The sequence below is a fragment of the Bombina bombina genome, chromosome 2 (assembly GCF_027579735.1).
Source record: "Bombina bombina isolate aBomBom1 chromosome 2, aBomBom1.pri, whole genome shotgun sequence".
Taxonomy (NCBI): Eukaryota; Metazoa; Chordata; class Amphibia; order Anura; family Bombinatoridae; genus Bombina; species Bombina bombina.
Genome location: NC_069500.1, coordinates 732133167 through 732153357, shown reverse-complemented (window position 1 = coordinate 732153357; position 20191 = coordinate 732133167). Strand labels below are relative to the sequence as shown.

General features: G+C 38.4%; 1 protein-coding gene across 3 annotated transcripts in view; it reads left to right on the top strand.

Moving 5' to 3' along the window:
- Positions 1-20191, top strand: part of GAK (cyclin G associated kinase) — a 799358-nt gene that overhangs the window by 777331 nt on the left and 1836 nt on the right. The gene's annotated exons all lie outside the window — the stretch shown is intronic.

Genomic DNA, 20191 nt, shown 5'->3' with positions numbered 1-20191 from the left:
AATGTGAAAGAAATGAATTTATCAGGTAAGTTCCTTGCTTAAATTATGTTTTTCTTAAACGTTTGGGTTTGCATAAGTGTACTACTTCCTTTATTGGAAATTCTATCCTGGACATTATTAGGATTAATGCTAAAAGCATGTCCTTGTCTGTCCTTTCTAGGCAAGCCTTATTAAAATCTTGGTCTGCTGTTGCAGTTTCTTAGTCTAGACTCTTGGGGGGAAAACATTTCAAGGAAAGAAATAGTTTGGGACATATTTAGATTTGATTATTTCCACAGTTACTGGTGGTAAGGGAGCTTTTCTTCTCCAAGATAAGAAATCTAAGGGTAAATTTAAGGCTTCTAATCGTTTTTGTTCTTTCGTCAGAAAAAGGATCTTCAGGCAGAGAGTTGTGGATGCTCTGGTAGCTCCATGATCTTTTAAGCTGGTGCTTTTTCCCAGCATAGTTTTCAAAATCAGACAGGAGAATTTGTCAATGATTCTTATTGCTCCAGCTTGGCCTTGCATAGTTTGGTTTGCGGATCTGGTTCAGATGTCCAGTTGCACTCCTTGGCTTCTTCCTATAAAGCAAGACTTTCTTTCATGTAATTAGCAAGAGTCCATGAGCTAGTGACGTATGGGATATACATTCCTACCAGGAGGGGCAAAGTTTCCCAAACCTTAAAATGCCTATAAATACACCCCTCACCACACCCACAATTCAGTTTTACAAACTTTGCCTCCGATGGAGGTGGTGAAGTAAGTTTGTGCTAGATTCTACGTTGATATGCGCTCCGCAGCAAGTTGGAGCCCGGTTTTCCTCTCAGCGTGCAGTGAATGTCAGAGGGATGTGAGGAGAGTATTGCCTATTTGAATGCAGTGATCTCCTTCTACGGGGTCTATTTCATAGGTTCTCTGTTATCGGTCGTAGAGATTCATCTCTTACCTCCCTTTTCAGATCGACGATATACTCTTATATATACCATTACCTCTGCTGATTCTCGTTTCAGTACTGGTTTGGCTTTCTACAAACATGTAGATGAGTGTCCTGGGGTAAGTAAATCTTATTTTTTGTGACACTCTAAGCTATGGTTGGGCACTTTATTTATAAAGTTCTAAATATATGTATTCAAACATTTATTTGCCTTGACTCAGAATGTTCAACATTCCTTATTTTTCAGACAGTCAGTTTCATATTTGGGATAAATGCATTTGTTTCAATCATTTTTTCTTACCTTAAAAAAATTTGTCTTTTTCCCTGTGGGCTGTTAGGCTCGCGGGGGCAGAAAATGCTTCATTTTATTGCGTCATTCTTGGCGCAGACTTTTTTGGCGCAAAACATTTTTTTCTGTTTCCGGCGTCATACGTGTCGCCGGAAGTTGCGTCATTTTTTGACGTTTTTTTGCGTCAAAAATGTCGGCGTTCCGGATGTGGCGTCATTTTTGGCGCCAAAAGCATTTAGGCGCCAAATAATGTGGGCGTCTTTTTTGGCGCTAAAAAATATGGGCGTCATTTTTGTCTCCACATTATTTAAGTCTCATTATTTTTTGCTTCTGGTTGCTAGAAGCTTGTTCACTGGCATTTTTTTCCCATTCCTGAAACTGTCATTTAAGGAATTTGATCAATTTTGCTTTATATGTTGTTTTTTTCTTTTACATATTGCAAGATGTTCCACGTTGCAACTGAGTCAGAAGATACTTCAGGAAAATCACTGCACAGTGCTGGAGCTACCAAGCTAAGTGTATCTGCTATAAACTTTTGGTATCTGTTTCTCCAGCTGTTATTTGTATTGCATGTCATGTCAAACTTATTAATGCAGATAAAATTTCCTTTAGTACTGTTACATTACCTGTTGCTGTTCCGTCAACATCTTATTTTCAGAGTGTTCCTGATAACATAAGAGATTTTATTTTTTAAATCCATTAAGAAGGCTATGTCTGTTATTTCTCCTTCTAGTATACATAAAAGTCTTTTTAAAACTTCTCTTTTTACAGATGAATTTTTAAATGAACATCATCATTCTGATACTGATAATGGTTCTTCTGGTTCAGAGGTTTCTGTCTCAGAGGTTGATGCTGATTAATCTTTGTATTTGTTCAAGATGGAATTTATTCGTTCTTTACTTAAAGAAGTGTTATTTGCATTAGAAATAGAGGATTCTGGTCCTCTTGATACTAAATGTAAACGTTTAAATAAGGTTTTTAAATCTCCTGTAGTTATTCCAGAAGTGTTTTATCTCCCTGATGCTATTTCTGAAGTAATTTCCAGGGAATGGAATAATTTGGGTAATTTATTTACTCCTTCTAGACGTTTAAGCAAATTATATCCTGTGCCATCTGACAGATTAGAGTTTTTTGGGACAAAAATCCCTAAGGTTATGGGGCTGTCTCTACTCCTGCTAATGTACTACTATTCCTACGGCAGATAGTACTTCTTTTAAGGATCCTTTAGATAGGAAAATTGAATCCTTTCTAAGAAAAGCTTACTTATGTTCAGGTAATCTTCTTAGACCTGCTATATTTTTAGCGGATGTTGCTGCAGCTTCAACTTTTTGGTTAGAAGCTTTAGCGCAACAAGTAACAGATCATAATTTTATAGCATTATTATTATTCTATAACATGCTAATAATTTTATTGGTGATACCATCTTTTGATATCATTAGAGTTGATGTCAGGTATATGTCTCTAGCTATTTTAGCTAGAAAAGCTTTATGGATTAAACTTGGAATGCTGACATGTCTTCTAAGTCAACTTTGCTTTCCCTTTCTTTCCAGGGTAAATAATCATTTTCGTTCCTTTCCTCACAACAAGGAACAAAAGCCTGATCCTTCATCCTCAGGAGCGGTATCAGTTTGGAAACTATTTCCAGTTTGGAATATATCCAAGCCTTATAGAAACCTATAGCCAGCTCCTAAGTACCTATGAAGGTGCGGCCCTTATTCCAGCTCAGCTGGTATGGGGCAGATTACGTTTTCTTCAAAGAAATTTGGATCAATTCCGTTCTTAATCTCTGGTTTCAGAAACATTGTTTCAGAAAGGTACAGAATTGGCTTCAAGTTAAGGCCTCCTGCTAAGAGATTCTTTTCTTTCCCGTGTCCCAGTTAACACAGCAAAGGCTCAGCATTTCTGAAATGTGTTTCAGATCTAGAGTTGGCTGGAGTATTTATGCCAGTTCCAGTTCTGGAACAGGGGCTGGGGTTTTATTTTATCTCTTCATTGTACCAAAGAAGGTCAATTCCTTCAGACCAGTTCCGGATCTATCATTATTGAATCGTTATGTTAGGATACCAACATTCAAGATGGTTACTGTAGGACTATCCTGCCTTTTGTTTAGCAAGGGCATTATATGTCTACAATAGATTTACAGGATGTGTATCTGCATATTCCGATTCATCCAGATCACTTTTAGTGTCTGAGATTCTCTTTTTAGACAAGCATTACCAGTTTTGTGGCTCTACCGTTTGGCCTAGCCTCAGTTCCAAGAATTTTTTTCAAAGGTTCTCGGTGCCCTTCTTTCTGTAATCAGAGAATAGGGTTTTGGTATTTCCTTATTTGGACGATATCTTGGTACTTGCTCAGTCTTCTCATTTTCGAAGAATCTCATACGAATCGACTTGTGTTGTTTCTTCAAGTTCATGGTTGGAGGATCAATTTACCAATCAGTTCATTGATTCCTCAGACAAGGGTAACCTTTTTAGGTTTCTAGATTAATTCAGTGTCTATGACTCTGTCCTTGTCAGACAAGAGAAGTTTAACATTGATATCAGCTTGTCAAAACCTTCAGTCACAATCATTCCCTTTGGTAGCCTTATGCATGGAAATGTTGGGTCTTAGGACTGCCGCATCAGATGCGATCTCCTTTGCTCGTTTTCACATGCGACCTCTTCAGCTCTGTATGCTGAACCAATGGTGCAGGGATTACTCAAAGATTTCTCAATTAATATCTTTAAACCGATTTTACGACACTCTCTGACATGGTGGACAGATCACCATCGTTTAGTTCAGGGGGCTTCTTTGTTCTTCCGACCTGGACTATAATCTCAACAGATGCAAGTCTTACAGGTTGGGGAGCTGTGTGGGGGTATCTGACGGCACAAGGGGTTTGGGAATCTCAGGAGGTGAGATTTCCGATCAATATTTTGGAACTCCGTGCAATTTTCAGAGCTCTTCAGTCTTGGCCTCTTCTGAAGAGAGAGTTGTTCATTTGTTTTCAGATAGACAATGTCACAACTGTGGCATACATCAATCATCAAGGAGGGACTCACAGTCCTCTGGCTATGAAAGAAGTATCTCGAATTTTGGTTTGGGCGGAATCCAGCTCCTGTCTAAATCTCTGCGGTTCATATCCCAGGTATGGACAATTGGAAAGCGGATTATCTCAGTCGCCAAACGTTGCATCCGGGCGAATGGTCTCTTCACCCAGAGGTATTTCTTCAGATTGTTCAAATGTGGGAACTTCCAGAAATAGATCTGATGGCTTCTCATCTAAACAAGAAACTTCCCAGGTATCTGTCCAGATCCCGGGATCCTCAGGCGGAGGCAGTGGATGCATTATCACTTCCTTGGAAGTATCATCCTGCCTATATCTTTCCGCCTCTAGTTCTTCTTCCAAGAGTAATCTCCAAGATTCTGAAGGAATGCTCGTTTGTTCTGCTGGTAGCTCCGGCATGGCCTCACAGGTTTTGGTATGCGGATCTTGTCCGGGTGGCCTCTTGCCAACCGTGGACTCTTCCGTTAAGACCAGACCTTTTGTCTCAAGGTCCTTTTTTCCATCAGGATCTGAAATCCTTAAATTTAAAGGTATGGAGATTGAACGCTTGATTCTTGGTCAAAGAGGTTTCTCTGACTCTGTGATTAATACTATGTTACAGGCTCGTAAATCTGTATCCAGAGGGATATATTATAGAGTCTGGAAGACTTATATTTCTTGGTGTCTTTCTCATCATTTTTTTTAGAATACCGAGAATATTACAGTTTCTTCAGGATGGTTTAGATAAGGGTTTGTCCGCAAGTTCCTTGAAAGGTCAAATCTCTGCTCTTTCTGTTCTTTTTCACAGAAAGATTGCTATTCTTCCTGATATTCATTGTTTTGTACAAGCTTTGGTTCGTATAAAGCCTGTCATTAAGTAAATTTCTCCTCCTTGGAGTTTGAATTTGGTTCTGGGGGCTCTTCAAGCTCCTCCATTTGAACCTATGCATTCATTGGATATTAAATTACTTTCTTGGAAAGTTTTGTTCCTTTTGGCCATCTCTTCTGCCAGAAGTTTCTGAATTATCTGCTCTTTCTTGTGAGTCTCCTTTTCTGATTTTTCATCAGGATAAGGCGGTGTTGCGAACTTCTTTTGAATTTTTACCTAAGTTGTGAATTCCAACAACATTAGTAGAGACATTGTGGTTCCTTCATTATGTCCTAATCCTAAGAATTCTAAGGAGAAATCGTTGCATTCTTTGGATGTTATTAGAGCTTTGAAATATTATGTTGAAGCTACTAAGTCTTTCCGAAAGACTTCTAGTTTATTTGTTATCTTTTCCGGTTTTAGAAAGGCCAGAAAACTTCTGCCATTTCTTTGGCATCTTGGTTGAAATCTTTAATTCATCTTGCCTATGTTGAGTCGGGTAAGACTCCGCCTCATAGGATTACAGCTCATTCTACTAGGTCAGTTTCTACTTCCTGGGCGTTTAGGAATGAAGCTTCGGTTGATCAGATTTGCAAAGCGGCAACTTGGTCCTCTTTGCATACTTTTACCAAATTCTACCATTTTGTTGTATTTTCTTCTTCTGAAGCAGTTTTTGGTAGAATAGTACTTCAGGCAGCGGTTTCAGTTTGAATCTTCTGCTTATGTTTTTCATTAAACTTTATTTTGGGTGTGGATTATTTTCAGCAGGAATTGGCTGTCTTTATTTTATCCCTCCCTCTCTAGTGACTCTTGTGTGGAAAGATCCACATCTTGGGTAGTCATTATCCCATACGTCACTAGCTCATGGACTCTTGCTAATTACATGAAAGAAAACATAATTTATGTAAGAACTTACCTGATAAATTCATTTCTTTCATATTAGCAAGAGTCCATGAGGCCCGCCCTTTTTTGTGGTGGTTATGATTTTTTTGTATAAAGCACAATTATTCCAATTCCTTATTTTATATGCTTTCGCACTTTTTTCTTATCACCCCACTTCTTGGCTATTCGTTAAACTGAATTGTGGGTGTGGTGAGGGGTGTATTTATAGGCATTTTAAGGTTTGGGAAACTTTGCCCCTCCTGGTAGGAATGTATATCCCATACGTCACTAGCTCATGGACTCTTGCTAATATGAAAGAAATGAATTTATCAGGTAAGTTCTTACATAAATTATGTTTTTTGTCATGGTCCATTTTTCCATCAGCATCTGAAATCTCTAAACTTGATAGCATGGAGATTGAAAAGTTAGTTCTTAGGCATAGGGTTTTTCTCTGGGTTTGTGATTGAAACCCTGATTAAAGGGACATTCCGGTCAAAATTTAAATGCACATATTACATATATGAATAGAAACATATTGGCAGAAATGCTTCTAGTAAAAGTTATCACTGTTGTAGTGCTAACATTTTTCTCTTTATGTGAAGCATAGCTAGATATTCTCAGTGCACTAGCATATTAAATACTGCAGCTGCTTAGAGCACTAGTGTGGCTTGCATTATGTCAGCAATTAACAAATTAAGTCATTACCAGATGGTACAAGCATCTTAGGCTCTCTGAGCAATTGCTGTGCTTAAAATGCTGCTGCACGGTGCATACCTAAATACACATTTTAAAAAGGTATAGCTTTTACTACTTTTTGCTAATACATGTATATTACAAAAAAATTTCTATTCAAAACTGAAATGTGCATCCATGTGGTTTCCAATTTTGGCTGGTATGTCCCTTTAAGGCTTGGAAGCCAGTTACCAAGAAAATGTTTTACAAACTTTTATTTCCTGGTGTCTTCTTCATGATTTTTCCTGGCATTCTTTCAGAATTCCTAGAACTTCACAATTTTTGCAAGATGGTTTGATATGTTTCATGGTTTCTTTCTAGTGATTTTCCTTATTTGCCTTTTCATCAAAATAAGGCAGTTTCAAAAACCAAATTTGATTTTCTTCCTAAGGGTTGTGTCCTCTGAAAATCTAAGCAGGGAAATTGCTGCCCCTTCTTTGTGTCCTAATCCTAAGAATTCTTCAGAAAGGCTTCAAGTTTGTTTGTTCACTTTTTTGGTTCTATACAAGGTCAGAAAGGTTCTGCATTTTCTTGGGCTTCTTGGTTAAAGTTTGTGATTCGTGAAGCTTACTTGAAGGCAGGACAGACACCTTCTAATTGGATTACTGCTCACTCTACTAGACCAGTGGCTGCTATTTGGGCTTTCAAGAATGAAGCTTCTGTTGACCAGATTTGCAAGGCAGCTACTTGGTCTTTTTTGCATTCTCTTTCACTTCTACCATTTTCATGTCTTCGCTTCTTCTGAAGTAGCTTTTGGTAGAAAGATCTTTCAGGCTGCTGTTTCTGGGTAATTTTGCATGTGGGTTGTTTTTACGTACATAATAAATATATATATATATATATATATATATATATATGTATTGTGTGTGTTATATCTTCTTTCTTTTTAGGATTGTGTTGATGTTTCTTATCCCACCCTATACTTTTATTACTCGTGAACTCTCCAAAGCTGTGGCATTGGATCACAGGAGTAATGGATTGGGGACTCTTGCCAGCTTTATGAAAGAAAACATTTCTTTCATGTAATTAGCAAGAGTCCATGAGCTAGTGACGTATGGGATATACATTCCTACCAGGAGGGGCAAAGTTTCCCAAACCTCAAAATGCCTATAAATACACCCCTCACCACACCCACAATTCAGTTTTACAAACTTTGCCTCCGATGGAGGTGGTGAAGTAAGTTTGTGCTAGATTCTACGTTGATATGCGCTCCGCAGCAAGTTGGAGCCCGGTTTTCCTCTCAGCGTGCAGTGAATGTCAGAGGGATGTGAGGAGAGTATTGCCTATTTGAATGCAGTGATCTCCTTCTATGGGGTCTATTTCATAGGTTCTCTGTTATCGGTCGTAGAGATTCATCTCTTACCTCCCTTTTCAGATCGACGATATACTCTTATATATACCATTACCTCTGCTGATTCTCGTTTCAGTACTGGTTTGGCTATCTGCTATATGTAGATGAGTGTCCTGGGGTAAGTTAGTCTTATTTTCTGTGACACTCCTAGCTATGGTTGGGCACTTTGTTTATAAAGTTCTAAATATATGTATTCAAACATTTATTTGCCTTGACTCAGAATGTTCAACTTTCCTTATTTTCAGACAGTCAGTTTCATATTTGGGATAATGCATTTTAATTTAACATTTTTCTTACCTTAAAATTTGACTTTTTCCCTGTGGGCTGTTAGGCTCGCGGGGGCTGAAAATGCTTCATTTTATTGCGTCATTCTTGGCGCGGACTTTTTTGGCGCAAAAATTCTATTTCCGTTTCCGGCGTCATACGTGTCGCCGGAAGTTGCGTCATTTTTTGACGTTATTTTGCGCCGAAAATGTCGGCGTTCCGGATGTGGCGTCATTTTTGGCGCCAAAAAGCATTTAGGCGCCAAATAATGTGGGCGTCTTATTTGGCGCGAAAAAATATGGGCGTCACTTTTGTCTCCACATTATTTAAGTCTCATTTTTTATTGCTTCTGGTTGCTAGAAGCTTGTTCTTTGGCATTTTTTCCCATTCCTGAAACTGTCATTTAAGGAATTTGATCAATTTTGCTTTATATATATGTTGTTTTTTCTCTTACATATTGCAAGATGTCTCACGTTGCATCTGAGTCAGAAGATACTACAGGAAAATCGCTGTCAAGTGCTGAATCTACCAAAGCTAAGTGTATCTGCTGTAAACTTTTGGTAGCTATTCCTCCAGCTGTTGTTTGTATTGATTGTCATGACAAACTTGTTAAAGCAGATAATATTTCCTTTAGTAAAGTACCATTGCCTGTTGCAGTTCCTTCAACATCTAAGGTGCAGAATGTTCCTGATAATATAAGAGATTTTGTTTCTGAATCCATAAAGAAGGCTATGTCTGTTATTTCTCCTTCTAGTAAACATAAAAAATCTTTTAAAACTTCTCTCCCTACAGATGAATTTTTAAATGAACATCATCATTCTGATTCTGATGATTCCTCTGGTTCAGAGGATTCTGTCTCAGAGGTTGATGCTGATAAATCTTCATATTTATTTAAAATGGAATTTATTCGTTCTTTACTTAAAGAAGTACTTATTGCTTTAGAAATAGAGGATTCTGGTCCTCTTGATACTAATTCTAAACGTTTAGATAAGGTATTTAAAGCTCCTGTGGTTATTCCAGAAGTTTTTCCTGTTCCTAATGCTATTTCTGCAGTAATTTCCAAAGAATGGGATAATTTGGGTAATTCATTTACTCCTTCTAAACGTTTTAAGCAATTATATCCTGTGCCGTCTGACAGATTAGAATTTTGGGACAAGATCCCTAAAGTTGATGGGGCTATTTCTACCCTTGCTAAACGTACTACTATTCCTACGTCAGATGGTACTTCGTTTAAGGATCCTCTAGATAGGAAAATTGAATCCTTTCTAAGAAAAGCTTATCTGTGTTCAGGTAATCTTCTTAGACCTGCTATATCTTTGGCTGATGTTGCTGCAGCTTCAACTTTTTGGTTGGAAACTTTAGCGCAACAAGTAACACATCGTGATTCTCATGATATTATTATTCTTCTACAGCATGCTAATAATTTTATCTGTGATGCCATTTTTTATATTATCAGAGTTGATGTCAGGTTTATGTCTCTAGCTATTTTAGCTAGAAGAGCTTTATGGCTTAAAACTTGGAATGCTGATATGGCTTCTAAATCAACTTTACTTTCCATTTCTTTCCAGGGTAACAAATTATTTGGTTCTCAGTTGGATTCCATTATTTCAACTGTTACTGGTGGGAAAGGAACTTTTTTACCACAGGATAAAAAATCTAAAGGTAAAAACAGGGCTAATAATCGTTTTCCTTCCTTTCGTTTCAACAAAGAACAAAAGCCTGATCCTTCATCCTCAGGAGCAGTTTCAGTTTGGAGACCATCTCCAGTCTGGAATAAATCCAAGCCAGCTAGAAAGGCAAAGCCTGCTTCTAAGTCCACATGAAGGTGCGGCCCTCATTCCAGCTCAGCTGGTAGGGGGCAGGTTACGTTTTTTCAAGGAAATTTGGATCAATTCTGTTCACAATCTTTGGATTCAGAGCATTGTTTCAGAAGGGTACAGAATTGGTTTCAAGTTGAGACCTCCTGCAAAGAGATTTTTTCTTTCCCGTGTCCCAGTAAATCCAGTAAAAGCTCAAGCATTTCTGAAATGTGTTTCAGATCTAGAGTTGACTGGAGTAATTATGCCAGTTCCAGTTCTGGAACAGGGGATGGGGTTTTATTCAAATCTCTTCATTGTACCAAAAAAGGAGAATTCTTTCAGACCAGTTCTGGATCTAAAAATATTGAATCGTTATGTAAGGATACCAACGTTCAAGATGGTAACTGTAAGGACTATCTTACCTTTTGTTCAGCAAGGGAATTATATGTCCACAATAGATTTACAGGATGCATATCTGCATATTCCGATTCATCCAGATCATTATCAGTTCCTGAGATTCTCGTTTCTGGACAAGCATTACCAGTTTGTGGCTCTGCCGTTTGGCCTAGCTACAGCTCCAAGAATTTTTACAAAGGTTCTCGGTGCCCTGCTGTCTGTAATCAGAGAACAGGGTATTGTGGTATTTCCTTATTTGGACGATATCTTGGTACTTGCTCAGTCTTTACATTTAGCAGAATCTCATACGAATCGACTTGTGTTGTTTCTTCAAGATCATGGTTGGAGGATCAATTTACCAAAAAGTTCTTTGATTCCTCAGACAAGGGTAACCTTTCTGGGTTTCCAGATGGATTCAGTGTCCATGACTCTGTCTTTAACAGACAAGAGACGTCTAAAGTTGATTGCAGCTTGTCGAAACCTTCAGTCACAATCATTCCCTTCGGTAGCCTTATGCATGGAAATTCTAGGTCTTATGACTGCTGCATCGGACGCGATCCCCTTTGCTCGTTTTCACATGCGACCTCTTCAGCTCTGTATGCTGAAGCAATGGTGCAAGGATTACACGAAGATATCTCAATTAATATCTTTAAAACCGATTGTTCGACACTCTCTAACATGGTGGACAGATCACCATCGTTTAATTCAGGGGGCTTCTTTTGTGCTTCCGACCTGGACTGTAATTTCAACAGATGCAAGTCTCACAGGTTGGGGAGCTGTGTGGGGATCTCTGACGGCACAAGGAGTTTGGGAATCTCAGGAGGTGAGATTACCGATCAATATTTTGGAACTCCGTGCAATTTTCAGAGCTCTTCAGTTTTGGCCTCTTCTGAAGAGAGAATCGTTCATTTGTTTTCAGACAGACAATGTCACAACTGTGGCATACATCAATCATCAAGGAGGGACTCACAGTCCTCTGGCTATGAAAGAAGTATCTCGAATTTTGGTTTGGGCGGAATCCAGCTCCTGTCTAATCTCTGCGGTTCATATCCCAGGTGTAGACAATTGGGAAGCGGATTATCTCAGTCGCCAAACGTTGCATCCGGGCGAATGGTCTCTTCACCCAGAGGTATTTCTTCAGATTGTTCAAATGTGGGAACTTCCAGAAATAGATCTGATGGCGTCCCATCTAAACAAGAAACTTCCCAGGTATCTGTCCAGATCCCGGGATCCTCAGGCGGAGGCAGTGTATGCATTATCACTTCCTTGGAAGTATCATCCTGCCTATATCTTTCCGCCTCTAGTTCTTCTTCCAAGAGTAATCTCCAAGATTCTGAAGGAATGCTCGTTTGTTCTGCTGGTAGCTCCGGCATGGCCTCACAGGTTTTGGTATGCGGATCTTGTCCGGATGGCCTCTTGCCAACCGTGGACTCTTCCGTTAAGACCAGACCTTCTGTCACAAGGTCCTTTTTTCCATCAGGATCTGAAATCCTTAAATTTAAAGGTATGGAGATTGAACGCTTGATTCTTGGTCAAAGAGGTTTCTCTGACTCTGTGATTAATACTATGTTACAGGCTCGTAAATCTGTATCTCGAGAGATATATTATAGAGTCTGGAAGACTTATATTTCTTGGTGTCTTTCTCATCATTTTTCCTGGCATTCTTTTAGAATACCGAGAATTTTACAGTTCCTTCAGGATGGTTTAGATAAGGGTTTGTCCGCAAGTTCTTTGAAAGGACAAATCTCTGCTCTTTCTGTTCTTTTTCACAGAAAGATTGCTATTCTTCCTGATATTCATTGTTTTGTACAAGCTTTGGTTCGTATAAAACCTGTCATTAAGTCAATTTCTCCTCCTTGGAGTTTGAATTTGGTTCTGGGAGCTCTTCAAGCTCCTCCGTTTGAACCTATGCATTCATTGGACATTAAATTACTTTCTTGGAAAGTTTTGTTCCTTTTGGCCATCTCTTCTGCCAGAAGAGTTTCTGAATTATCTGCTCTTTCTTGTGAGTCTCCTTTTCTGATTTTTCATCAGGATAAGGCGGTGTTGCGAACTTCTTTTGAATTTTTACCTAAAGTTGTGAATTCCAACAACATTAGTAGAGAAATTGTGGTTCCTTCATTATGTCCTAATCCTAAGAATTCTAAGGAGAAATCGTTGCATTCTTTGGATGTTGTTAGAGCTTTGAAATATTATGTTGAAGCTACGAAATCTTTTCGTAAGACTTCTAGTCTATTTGTCATCTTTTCCGGTTCTAGAAAAGGCCAGAAAGCTTCTGCCATTTCTTTGGCATCTTGGTTGAAATCTTTAATTCATCTTGCCTATGTTGAGTCGGGTAAAACTCCGCCTCAGAGAATTACAGCTCATTCTACTAGGTCAGTTTCTACTTCCTGGGCGTTTAGGAATGAAGCTTCGGTTGACCAGATCTGCAAAGCAGCAACTTGGTCCTCTTTGCATACTTTTACTAAATTCTACCATTTTGATGTATTTTTCTTCTTCTGAAGCAGTTTTTGGTAGAAAAGTACTTCAGGCAGCGGTTTCAGTTTGAATCTTCTGCTTATGTTTTTCGTTAAACTTTATTTTGGGTGTGGATTATTTTCAGCAGGAATTGGCTGTCTTTATTTTATCCCTCCCTCTCTAGTGACTCTTGTGTGGAAAGATCCACATCTTGGGTAGTCATTATCCCATACGTCACTAGCTCATGGACTCTTGCTAATTACATGAAAGAAAACATAATTTATGTAAGAACTTACCTGATAAATTAATTTCTTTCATATTAGCAAGAGTCCATGAGGCCCGCCCTTTTTTTGTGGTGGTTATGATTTTGTATAAAGCACAATTATTCCAATTCCTTATTTTATATGCTTTCGCACTTTTTTATCACCCCACTTCTTGGCTATTCGTTAAACTGAATTGTGGGTGTGGTGAGGGGTGTATTTATAGGCATTTTGAGGTTTGGGAAACTTTGCCCCTCCTGGTAGGAATGTATATCCCATACGTCACTAGCTCATGGACTCTTGCTAATATGAAAGAAATGAATTTATCAGGTAAGTTCTTACATAAATTATGTTTTTATGCTTACCTGTTAAATTAATTTATTTTATTGTATTAGGAGTCCACAAAACCCCACCCTGTTTTATTGGTGGCGTTTGTTATGGCACATCTTTTTTCCCCGGCTCCAATATATTCTGCTTTTTATTTTTTTTCCTACCTTTTTTTGCTTAGCTATACGTCAGACTAACTACCATAAAGGTGGGAGAGGTTATATAGAGCTCTTGGGGTTTGAGAATCTTTGCCTCCTCTTAGTGTTAGGGAAGGGTATTCCCAGTAGTAATGGATAATGAACTCTTACCACCATGAAAGAAACTAATTTATCAGATAAGCATAAATTATTTGTAATGCTGAGACATTGGCCTTAACCTCCAGCACCTTCAAGACTGTTTCAAGAAATACTAGTATGTTTGAAAACTATCTGAAGGCAATTATCCTACATCAGAGTTCAAGGTGGCAAACTCTTCTGCTCAATTGGAAAGCCAGACTGATTATGCATTGAGCTGAAACACATCTAGACATTACAACAGCAGCTGACTCAGTCACAAAGGGATTTTTCTGGGAGAGATTTGATGTCTTTGGATCTTAGTAGTTTAATACACCATCATCATTTTCTGTTACCTATTTCCTCTGTGTCACTTGTTCCCATGTCTTATAAGACGGATTGTAATCATTCAGTGCTTTCTTCCTCTGTGTTTAGACCTCTCTCTTCAGAATCTATAGTCTTTGTACCTGATGGTTTGGCACCTGATCTACTCCATTTAAAGACACAAGTCAAAATTAAACTTTCATGATTCAGACAGAGCAGCAATTTTAAACAATATTCCAAGTTACTTCCATTAAAAAAAAAGTGCAGTCCTACTGAGCACGTGCAATAATTCACAGAATATACATTGTTGAAGCCCTGTAAGTTGTATATATGTGCCTCTATACAGGTAGTGATTGGCAAATGTCCTGCATTCTGTATAACTTGGATCCATTAAGTAACACTCTCCAGTGAAGATGGTACCTTTAAGAGGGACTAGGACAGGAACGCAAATACTTCAGAATTGCATTTCCTCCTCTAATTAAAGGAGGGTCAAAACCCACTGCAGGTAACTTTTTCCTGTCTTATAGGGAAGAAAAGTTGTCTGCTACATTACAAAATAATTTTGCATAATTTGTTCTACTTTTTTATTCCTTTTTAAAGGTTTCTGTAGTGAATGGTACTTGAGGGAGCCAAAATGTATTATAATTTTGATGTTTTGGCCAACTCTATGTTGCACCCACCCTATGTTTTTGAGTAGGGCATAAAGCTACCTGCAGTGGGCTTACACATCCTTTTATTTAGTGGAGTAAATAGAATTCTGCAGTTCTTTACTGTCCTACTGCCTGTTAAAAGGAATTATCTGTAGTAGTCCTACAATAAGGATTGAACCAAGATATCAAGTTGTGGTAAGTATGTTAAGACAATTTTTATTTGATTTTCAGTATTGTAAAGTTTTATAACATGACTTTCTAGGTTTTAATCTTTTCCTGCTTTGGTATTTAGTGATGAGTGATACTATGATGAGTCAGGATAAACAAAAGGCATACTTGGTATAATATATAATACTATGTATTTACTCCATTTCTTATGTAGAACTGTTCTATATCAGCAAATGAGTACATTTTAGCCTCTTTTATCATTTATGTTATGACAACACTCATCAAACATTGCTCCCTTTTAAATTGAATGGCATGTAGCAGGCCAAGTTTAACGTAAGAAGCAGGATAATTCTGCATTAGAGTGTGGGCCCCACACCACGAGATAGCACTGCATGCTGGTCATGAAAGTGGGACCACTGGTATTTCCCAGTGCTCTGCAGGACAAACTTGTTTGTCATTTCTGTAGCATAAGTTGGTCTCTAGTTATTATAATTACACAGGAAATATTGTCCTTATGTATTAAACTTTTGTTCAGAGATACTCTTATGTTAAAAAAAAAAAAAAATATATATATATATATATATATATATATATACATATGTAAACATAAACAGATGCACTCTCAGGACTTCCACAAAATTCTTTAATGGAACGTTTTCGGGGTTCACAACCCCTTCATCAGCATCAACATATAACCAAACATCACACAATTTATAGTGTTTCTAACAATATCTTACCAAACAAGTGTTACTCCAAAAAGTGCGCCAAATATCGTGTGTGGAACGCATCTTGCGTTCCACTGTGATAATGCCTGCCGGAAGGGATGTTGTCTCACTTCCGGTTTCGCGGCATTATAATGTTAAGCTTACGAGCAGTGTTGTGTATTGTGCCTTCATACATTAACTCTTACACAATTTTGTGTAGTGTGTGCTTAAGTAAGCAAGTGCTAAAATACCTTCTGGTATTTTGAGAGTCTGCCTTAGATCACCGTGATATTAGCTCTGATCGGCAGGTTAAGTGTCATTGTGTATACAAGTCGTCATGGCAACTGTAGCTATGGTTATGATACACACTCAAACATCGTGTCTTAACACTGTGATAAATCGCATAGTGTAGCAAACATATATATGTGACAGTAAGTGATAAACATTCTGAGTCACATTCATACATAAATATACACAATGATGTATGTACATAGATAGATATAAATTAAATTTAAATGCAAAAAGTGGTGATTCTTGCTATGCTTGTTATCAATTCATAAAAAGATGTAGAATGACTGCAAAATAATAGGTGGGCTCTTTGCTGGCTATATACCCACAGGATCTATTTGCAACAATATATAGTTATGTTTCCCAGTAGAAGTATGGAAAGATTGGTGATGTACTGTAATTGATTGGGCATAATTTATTTATCATTACCCAAAGGCTGTTAATATATCAGTACATATATTCATCTGTATATTTGTGGCCTTGTACAGATACTTAGCCCAATAGACTTATTCACTTAATTATATAGTGAACTCACAAAAAACACATACCAGGCTACTCTCACTAGTGATACACAAGAAAACTGGTTATCTAAAATTAAATCTCAAATAGACAAATACCAGACAGATTTAATAACCTTTAAAAACAGAAAGTTAGAAACAGTAAATCAGGACTATAAACAAGGAAAAGTCTATAAATGGCTAACTACCACACCTGACACAAGAACCAGAAGGAGACAGAGAAGACTTCTCTGACCCCACCTGGTTCATATAGACCTTTAAATCAATTTACTGCACATGCATCTAGAGAACACTCCACACCTAACCACCATTTTTTAGGGGTAACTACCCGCTCCCGGGGTGGGGGCGGCATAATAGACCCCATATTAGGTGGGTGGGGCATAAGACATCGACCCCCAAGACGTCCACGACAGAGGACATAGTAATTAACTTAAGCACACATGTTCTCTCTGACAGTGAACGCCAAGTTTTAAACCGGGGACTATCTTTTGTGCCTAGCACAGCCCTTTCTGAATTTGACCTAAAACTGGACCTGTATAAATTGAACAAATCAGTTAAGATTAGGGAGTTTTTTCAAAACTCTGCATCTAGTTCAATTAAGACACAGGTCGAACTTAAATGTAAAATCCCTAGCTCCTTTGAACTGACCAATAGTACCAAACCAAGTACCAAAACCTTTATCAGACTTGTCACTCAAGACCTTGAAACAGCCAGACATCAATCTCTTTGGACACATAACATGTCTAGGGAAGAATGACAGGCGATAAAGACACTTCAGGATGACCCATCTATAGTGATCAGGCCCGCTGATAAGGGCGGGACTATAGTGATACTGAATTATGTAGATTATCGTACTGACATTCTGACTCAACTGACATACATACCTATTCTGCATTACCTAATGACCCCACCACGAGGTTTAAAACACAATTGGATGCGCTGATCCAGATGGGTTTTGAACAGGGCTGGCTGTCCGAACATATTGGTGACTTCTGCTCTACCTCCTATCCTAAAATACCTATCCTATATTCCATCCCTAAGAAACACAAAATTGTGTTGGCAAGGGATTCCTTGACACAACCGGTAGCACAACTGGTGGATATTCTACTACAACCTGTAGTTAGGGAGGTAAAGTCATACATCATGGACACAGGTGATTTTATTCAGAAGATACGGACTGTTGACGTCCAACCTGATGACCTATTGGTCTGTTTGGACGTCAACAGTCTGTATACTATTATCCCCCACACTGAGGGTCTCAAAGCAGTTGAGGAACATATCACCAATAACCCCCTTTATGAGGGTCCACCGGTTGAATATTTTCTCTCCCTGATAGAATACTGTTTGTATAAAAATTACTTTAGATTTGAAAGTAAGTTTTATTTGCAAACGGCTGGTACGGCTATGGGTTCCTCCATGGCCCCCGCATACGCCAACCTTTCTATGTCCCAATTTGAAAATCTATATCTGTGGCGTACTACCAATTTGGCAGTGGTATGCTATTACAGATATATTGACAACATCTTTATGGTGTGGCGGGGGACCATGGAGGACCTACAAACTTGGTTTGAGAAATACAACATGGCCACCAGTAATGTAAAATTCAAGATGACATTTGATACACAGACTATCAACTTTCTGGATCTGACGGTCTTTAAAAAGGTACATCAATTGGACACCACTCTATATCATAAACAAACCGATCGTAATTCTATTCTGAGAGCAGACAGCTGTCACCCCCCTGCCCTTTTAAAGGGCATAGTCAAATCTCAGTTTGTAAGAACAATGAGAAATAATTCAGAGATGCATACTGGGAGAGAGATTCCGTGAGAGAGGGTATAAATCCTCTATTATCCAAGACAACATGATCACAGCATCTTCACTCACTCAAGACGAATTGATTAAGCCCACATCAAAGAGAGACACGAGCAATAAATTAATTATGTCTACTACATTCACTCCAACCACTAAGAACACGGGACGCATTTTACATCAGCACTGGCCCATAATGGCGTCTGATCCAAAATTAACATTCACCCGTCAGCTACAGCCTCTGGTGGGTTTTAAGAGGGGTACCAACCTTAATGCACACTGATCAGAAATCCAGCTACACCACAGGGGCCAAAATAAACATCAAAGGATCATACAGATGCTTAGGCTGTACAACGTGTAATGGTCTGGTCAGTACCAAAACCTTTCATCACCCACACACTAATAGGAGATATGTGATTAAACATTCCATTACGTGTACCACTACACACGTAGTGTACCTCCTCTTCTGCCCATGTTCGTGCTTCTATGTGGGCAAAACTACAGGCACGTTACGTGAACGAATGGCAATTCACAGGCATGCAATAAGATCTGCACTAAAACAGGGAGACTCTGAACAGCCTGTTGCACGCCATTGTGCCAAGCAAGGTCCCGCTGTTTCTTCCATACGTTACATCCTCATTGACCATATACCCCCATTGGATCGGGGAGGGGATAGGAGCAAGACATTGCTTAAACGTGAAGCCCAGTGAATCTTCAAACTTGGAACCATATATCCAGGCGGACTAAATACCACCCCAGATTTTAAAAATCTTATCTGATTCCATAAGGTAGTGCTACATGCTTGGGGTACAACCCAGGGTCATAGTGGCTACGTGTAGCTGCCAGTTCCATTGCTCTTTTGAACGATGCCAGCTGGTCGCTTACGACACATCCGGGTGGAGGGGATTCCCCCCACCTTGGTTGTGGAAGCCTGGCCCCTGAGGTAGAATTACCTACTTATGCACTTTAGACCTTATTCTGGGGATTTATTAATTTACAAATAAATATGAAGGAGTAACAGGATGGACTATCTCTATCTATCCATACTTGGTCACTTATAAGCTGGCCTTATTTACCTGTTTATCTTTGTGTAATAAGGATGAATATATTTTAGATGTAATTAAGATACATTCTTACACATCATCAAGCATTATTTTAGTATATGTGATATGGCATATCTGTGAGACACATTGTGGTATCCATCTAAAGGTTGGATAATGAATATTGACATAACCACATATACCTTCCCCAGTATCATCTTGATAATTTATGTCTCTTTGTGAGTTCACTATATAATTAAGTGAATATGTCTATTGGGCTAAGTATCTGTACAAGGCCACAAATATACAGATGAATAGATGTACTGATATATTAACAGCCTTTGGGTAATGATAAATAAATTATGCCCAATCAATTACAGTACATCACCAATCTTTCCATACTTCTACTGGGAAACATAACTATATATTATTGCAAATAGATCCTGTGGGTATATAGCCAGCAAAGAGCCCACCTATTATTTTGCAGTCATTCTACATCTTTTTATGAATTGATAACAAGCATAGCAAGAATCACCACTTTTTGCATTTAAATTTAATTTATATCTATCTATGTACATACATCATTGTGTATATTTATGTATGAATGTGACTCAGAATGTTTATCACTTACTGTCACATATATATGTTTGCTACACTATGCGATTTATCACAGTGTTAAGACACGATGTTTGAGTGTGTATCATAACCATAGCTACAGTTGCCATGACGACTTGTATACACTATGACACTTAACCTGCCGATCAGAGCTAATATCACGGCGATCTAAGGCAGACTCTCAATATACCAGAAGGTATTTTAGCACTTGCTTACTTAAGCACACACTACACAAAA